At 36.0% G+C, this 7,533-nt stretch overlaps 1 pseudogene; it reads right to left on the minus strand.

Moving 5' to 3' along the window:
* Positions 1 to 592: 592 nt before the first annotated feature.
* LOC110196947 (short transmembrane mitochondrial protein 1 pseudogene) lies at positions 593 to 772 on the minus strand (annotated as a pseudogene).
* Positions 773 to 7,533: the final 6,761 nt, after the last annotated feature.

Below are 7,533 nucleotides of genomic sequence, written 5' to 3' on the forward strand. Positions count from 1 at the left end.
TAATGCACTTCAGCTTTCCCAGGCTGAAGAAACTCTGGAGTCCCACTCTAATCATCAATCACTGCCTTTACTGGACCACTAATTTAGCAAAAAGCCCTAGCCACGCTTCACTTCTTTCCTGACTCTTTGGCCATATTCTCCAGCACTTCACAAGCTGCCTTATTTCTCCATGAGTACCCTCTCTTTCCCTTCTGTCTCCCCAGTTCCGGAAATATGAACCATGATCAAATCAACTCTGTCATTGCTCTTGAATGTCAATTTGTTCCACCATGACCCCATTCACCATCCCTATAACTTTTTGGACCCAAATGTTTGCTAGAAATCCACTATTAAAGAAGGGGAAAGGCCACTAATCAAAACTAGAATTTTCTAGTCAAGCACCATGATTCAAGTCTCAGAATCTCCCAAGAAGGTAAAAGGGTCAGAGGAGTCTAGGGGAGTAGTAAGGAAAGGTTTTTTTTTTTAAATTATAGGTACATTTTAGCTCAAGGGTAATTTGGTGTATCTCAAGGTGAAAAAAACCCACCAAATCCTAGAGGTGAGAATAGGAGCTTTTGATTTGAGTAGAAAAAGGTTATTCCTAAGCTTAAGTTCAAAGTGTCCAGAAGACAGTATTAGAGTTGGCATTAAGGGCTAGAGGGGGTTCTTCTTGGCATCCATATATTTTCTTAATATCTTCAGGCTTTTTGGCCAAGATCTAAGTTTTATAATTCTGAGCCAGATACATCCCAGCCACATTTTGAAGTGTAAACCCAAGCCAAAATTAAATCATAGTGATGGTGACAGTGGTAGCCCTTCCTTGGCTACCTCTCCCCTACATGTACAGTCTCCTCCTAGTAGAATGTGAGCTCTTTGAGGACAAATACCAGTTTTTTCTTTTGAATTTTCTTGATACTTATCATGTAACAAGTGCTTTAAGATGATTTTTCATTCATCCATTTATTCTATAATTTACTCAAGGCAACACAGCTATCAGAAGTAGAGTAAGGAAAAGATCCGAGATCTCCTAACCTCCTAGTACACACAGCAAATCCAAATTAGCTCAGTATATTTCAGTGGTATTACTTTGATATTTTACATAATTGCAAATGAATTGCCAATTGATATTGAAAAACACATTCTAGTGGCTGTATGTATCAATATATCACTCCATCCCACTCTGAAAAAAAAAGACTAGATTTCAAAATCAGAGACTAAGTTTGAATGAACTATGTTAGAATTCAGGGATATCAATGCTTAGAAAAGATTTTGTGTGTGCGTGTGTGTGTGTGTGTGTGTGTGTGTGTGTGTGTGTGTGTGTGGTTCAAACACTTCAAGGAGTCATGATTTGGTTCATTCTCCACTGACAGAAAACAACCACTCCATAACTTGGTAAAGAGACTTTGAAAGTTGCTACAGAAAAAAAAAGTATCACCCTATAGTAAAGCTTCACTCTATGTAACTAGGCAGGTCCTCAAATGAGGGCTATACAATCAATTGCCAGATTGTACTGAAAGTCTCTCCAGTTTAGTGTGACCTGTTAGAACTTATACCACACAAGCACAGCCCAAACATGAATGAATGAATAATTAACACATAAATGAATAGACAGACAGAGAGATGAATGAATATAGCAAGGAAGGAAGGAAGGAAAAGAGAAGATTCCATGTCATATAAGGCATCAAAGGGTGATTTTTGAGGAGGTGTATGTATGTATGTATTGCATATATGTGTGTATACATATATATGTGTGTGTATACAAATATACACATATAACTTGAATATTAAGTATGGATTTATACCTATCTGTGTCTTGTGTTTGTATATGTCAATTATAGTGGGGGGGGGAGGTATGATGTACTGGGGGATCCTGAACCCAAATCCAAGGGATCAGGCTCTTTTAGTATTCTCTGTTTCGCTGTGCTCCCATCTCAGAATAGAATTTTATTTGTTAATTTATTCATCTTGCTATGAGTTTATATGAATACTTTCAACTCTAAGAAAAATCTTTTAAACAAAGCTTTGGATTAGCTCACTTCCTCTACTTTTTCTCCAAACTGTAATAACAAATATCCATTCTCAAAGTTATTTAATGCAGAAAGCTGTTGATATCAGGTAAAGAATATTTTCTCCACCATAAAGGAAATGCTCAAAACATAAACAACTTATAAGTACTTATTGACAAATATTTTATACATTCATTGAACTATAGAAAAAGACCCATATGGCTCTCTGAATTACTTTTTGCTTAAAATTCAATTACCACACTTACTGGAGAGGGTTATATTCAGAAATTAAGAAGTTTTATTAACAGAAGATGTAATTTTTAAAAATCACTTAATTTTATAAGTTGGGATGATAAAAATAGAGACTTTTAAAAGCCAAAATTAATGATGTTAATTCAGACATGTAAAAACTTGGTTAGATATAATCATTCAAAAGCTGTAGAGTGTGTGAATGACAACTTCACCATCCAGGTCCAATGCCAACTGGAGTGCTGTCTTCCCTTGAAATTACCTACTTTTCTAATGTTGAGTCATATTGTTACATGGAGTCCCTTCACTTCAGATAAGGCTGTGTTTTGATAGTCAATGTGAAGTTCTTTTTGAGAAGCAAGCCCTGCCTTTCATCCTGGAAAAGAACAAACCATGCTGCTCACACCACACACTCTCCTGTGAAGTTCTCCTACTCTGCTGTGAATAAAATATACCTGAAACATCTGGTAAGCTTACACATTACTTGAAAATTCTACAGTAACAAGTAAGCGGCATCTTCTAATACACCCCAGTGAGGGGAAGAAAAACACCACTTTTCTTCCTCAATATTTTATAGTTGTTTTACACAGAGGCAGTAATGGTAGAGCAGATAGAAATTTGTCCTCAATGCAAGCAGGGCTTGCCTCTAATTCAGGGCAAGTCATTAAACCTGTCAGTGCTTTAGGCATTTAATACTGTAAGTTGCAGAGGAGCCGTCAACCTGAATTGGTAGAGTTCCTCACCTGAGACTCCCCTATACCAGTAAAATCAAAGGTCTCTCAATCAAAAAGTATTTATTAAGCATCTATTTTGTGCCAGACACTGTTCTAGGCACTGGGGCTACAAGTACAAAGAAGGAAACAGTTTTCACTTCCAAATGGCTTACATTCTATTGGGAGGAACAAGTCCACGTGTAAATATATGTGACCTGAATGCATAAAGAAATATACACAAGCAGTTAAATACAAGATGGTTTGGAAGAGAGGGTATTAATGATTGGGTGGATAAGAAAAATTTCAGATAGATATCTTAAAGAAAAAGAAGGGCTCTAAAGGGAATTCATTCTAGGCATATGGGATGGCCAGTGAAAAGTCATGGCTTCAGACACTTACTAGCTATGTGACCCTGGGAAAGTCACTTAACCCTGTTTGCTTCAATTTTCTCATCTATGAAATGAGCTGGAGAAAGAAATGCCAAACCACTCCAGTATCTTTGCCAAGAAAACCCCAAATGGGGTCAGAAAGAAGTGAACATTACTGAACAAAAACCACAACATATGTAGGTGATTGAGAGGTAGAGGATTGGAACACTTTCCAAGGAACAGAGCAATCATATTTTAAGTGGGATGGAGGGAGAGAGGGAAGACACACATTCTCTTGCTGTTTGCTAACAGGGATGAGTGATAAAAAGACCTACCCAATTTGGTCCTTTGATAACCCTGATGGGAGAGGGGTGGTCTATGCCAAAGAAATAAGAGAAGACAGAATCACAGAATGTTAGAACTGAAAAGCTTAGAGATGATATGGTAGAATTTAAGAAATGTAGAATTTAAGTTCTGAAAGAACTTAGAATCCAGATATCCCATATCCTAATCCAGTGTTCTTTTCACTTACATATTTTAAAGTTAAAAATACATTTTATTATGGAAATGTTTTGCATAATTGCACATGTATAAACTATATTGAATTGCTTACTGTCTCAGGGAGGGAAGAGGGAAAGGAGGGAGGGGGATGGATAGAACTTAGAACTCAAAACTTTAAAAAAATATTAAAAATTGTTTTAACATATAACTGGGGGAAAATAAAATATATATTTAAAATACATGTAATATATTTTTTTAAAATGTAATATTTATTTTAAAATTGTTTTTCTTTTTAAATTTTGAGTTCCAAGTTGTCTCCCTTCCACCCCTCACCTACCCACTGAGAAGGCAAGCAATATGATAGCAATTTTACATGTGAAATCATGTGAAACATATTTCCATATTAGCCATATTGCAAAAAAAAAAAAGCAATATAAATAAAATAAGAAAATTACACTTCAATTTGCACTCAGAGTTTATCAGTTCTCTCTCTGGAGGTAGACAGCATTTTTTCATCAGGAGTCCTTTGAAACTGTATTGATCAAAGTAGCTAAGTCTTTCACAGTTGATTATTACAACATTGCTGCTGCTATGCACAATAATCTCATGATTCTTCTTAGTTCACTTTGCATCAGTTCATCATGTCTTGACGTGTTTTTCTTAAACCATCCCCCTGGCCATTTCTTATAGTGAATAGTATTTCATCACAATCATATGTCATAACATGTTCAGCCATTCCCACCTGATGAGCAATCCATCAATTTCCAATTCTTTGCCACCACAAAAAGAGCTGCTATAAATATTTTATACACATATGTCCTTTTCCTTTTCCTTTGATCTCTTTGGAGTACAGACCTAGTAGTGGTATTACTGGGTCAAAGGGAATGGAGAGTTGTATAGCCCTTTGGGCATATTTCCAAATTGCTCCCCAGAATGGTTAGACCAGTTCACAACTGTACCAACAGTGCATTAGTGTACCTATTTCCCCCAAGCCCCTCCAGCATCTATCATTTCTGACAAGTGTAAGGTGGTACCTCAGAATTGTTTCAATTTACATTTCTTTGATCAATAGTGATTTAAAGCATTTTTTTCATATAACTGTAGATAGCTTTGATTTCTTCTTCTGAAAACTGCCTATTCATAATTTTTGACCATCTATCAATTGGCAAATGACTCTTATTTTTATAAATTTGACTCAATTCTCTATACATTTGAGAAATGAGGACTTTATTAGAAAAACTTGCTATAAAATTTTTTGATATTACTTCATTGTCTATGGCACCTTTTATTAAATGTAGCTCCCCTGATTATGCCTTTTTTAATTTGGTCTATTTTTGCCTTTGCTTTCTCTGAGACCATGATTGCTCTTTTTGCCTTTTTTTTTTTACTTTAGCTGAAGCATGTTAGATTCTGCTCCATCCCTTTATTTTATCTCTTTCTGTGTTTTTCTGTTTCATGTGTGTCTCTTGTAAACAACATAGTGTTGGAGTCTGGGTTCTGATCCATTCTGCTATCTGCTTCCATTTTATGGGTGAGCTCATCCCATTAACATTCACAGTTATTATTACTAACTCTGTATTACTTGCTCCATCCTGTTTTCTTCTATTTATCCTTTTCTCTTTCTTTTTATCCTGTCCCTCCTCAAAAGTCTGTTTTGCTTCTGACCCACCACCACCCTTAGATCTGTCCTCCCTTTAATCATTTCTTCCCTTCCTATTCCCCTATTGAGTCAGATAGATTTCTATATCCAACTGAGTGTGTGTGTATGTATGTATGCATATGTATGTATGTATGTAGATATATATATATATATATATATATATATATATATATTTATATTCTTTCTTCCTTGAACCAATTCAGAAATTCAGAAGTGAGGTTTAAATATTATCAGCCAGCCCTCCCACCCACCTGCCATTTCTCCTCCACTAATAAGCTCTTCTTTTCATGCCTTTTATGTGAGAAAAAGTTTTCCCATTCCCACTTCTCCTTTCCCCTTTCTCCAAATTCATCCCTCTTTCTTATACCTACATTTTTTGAGATCATTACAACATAATTGACTTATACCTGTGCCCTCTGTCTATATAGACTCCTTCTAACTACCTTAATAATGATAAATTTCTGAGGAGTTACACTTCCCATATAAAAATGTAAACAGTTTAACTGTGTTGAGTCCCTTATGAGTGCTCTTTCATGTTTATCTTTTTATGCTTTTCTTCAGTATCCTGTTTGAATGTCAAATTTTACATTCAGTTCTGGTCTTTTCATTAGTAATACTTAGAAGTCCTCTATTTCATTAAATATCCATTTCCCCCCTGAAGGCTTATACTCAATTTTTCTGGATAGATTATTTTTGATTGTAATTCTAGCTCCTTTGCTTTCTGGAATATCATATTCCAAGCCCTCTGACCCTTTAACATGGAAGCTGCTGAGTCTTATATGATCCTGACCATGGTTCCATGGTATTTGAATTGTTTCTTTCTGGCAGCTTTCAATATTTTCTCCTTGACCTGGGAATTCTGGAAATTGGCTATAATATTCCTGGGAGTTTTCATGTTGAGATCTCTTTCGGGTGGTGATCAGTGGACTTCAAGATCATTATAGTGAAAAAGCTAAGTTTTTTTTCTGGCCAAAATATAAGCCAAAAAAGCAAGAGGCTTTTACTGTTGGTAGATGGAAATTTAAAAACAGAGGAATGTAGTTGTATGACCCTGGGCAGGTCACTTAACCCCAATTGCCTAAAAAAAAGGGGGGGGATGGAGGCCAAGAGCATAAAGAACAAATGAACTTGTCTCCTTTATTTGCCTTTTCTTCTGGCTAAAATTCATTGCAAGCCAGAGAAGGTCTTGGGAGTTTCTAACCCTAAGTTGAACCACTATCTAGGACAATGGGCTGTGATCTTAACTCCGAAGAATAGGGTTTAAAAAAAAAAGTCTTAGCAGCAGGAGCACCCTGCCAAAATTTTGTTAGCTGGGTATGGCTTTGCTATGGTCATGAGCTGTCAGCCTATCTTTATCAGGGAGAGGTTTAAATTCACCACTGCCTGGCATATTAAAGGTGACTATAAAAATGCATTCTAGTTTATTTGAGACACTCTCAAGCCAGCCTTGTAAACTTTTTACTTGGCTTTCCTCCAGATTCTCCAGACTTTTCCACTTTGCCCTCCCCACTTCTCACTTTTTATTTTTTTAATGTGTTATCTTCCCCCATTAGAATTTAAACTCCTTTAGAGTAGGAACTATCTTTCTTTTCCCTTGTATTTGTATTTCCAGCACTTGGCAAAGTGTCTGGGACACACTAAGTGTTTAACAAATGCTCTCTCTCTTTTTTATCTCTCTCTTCTTATTTTGTATCTATCTATGTAGTCTGTCTATCTCATCCTAAGCCCATACTCATTGCTTTTCTAGTTCACTACAATCTAGTTGAGCTTATACTCTAATGGAAACACTGAATCACTTCCATGCCAAAAAGAGAAATCACAGTAGCACTTCAGGGGAGTATTATTTTCATCATTTAATATCATACACAGGCTGATTTTCATTTTCTTTTCTTTCCTTTTTCTTTAAGATCTGACCTAATTTCATCCAACTCCTGCATAGTGTGGGATCATAGGATAATAGATTTAGATTTGGAGGGGCCTTTAGAATCCAACTTACTCATTTTACAGATGAGGAAACTGAGAGTGAAAGAGGTTAAATGACTTTCCCCAGAAGTCAA

The sequence above is a fragment of the Phascolarctos cinereus genome, unplaced genomic scaffold, assembly GCF_003287225.1.
Source record: "Phascolarctos cinereus isolate Bilbo 61053 unplaced genomic scaffold, phaCin_HiC Scaffold_5;HRSCAF=322, whole genome shotgun sequence".
Taxonomy (NCBI): domain Eukaryota; kingdom Metazoa; phylum Chordata; class Mammalia; order Diprotodontia; family Phascolarctidae; genus Phascolarctos; species Phascolarctos cinereus.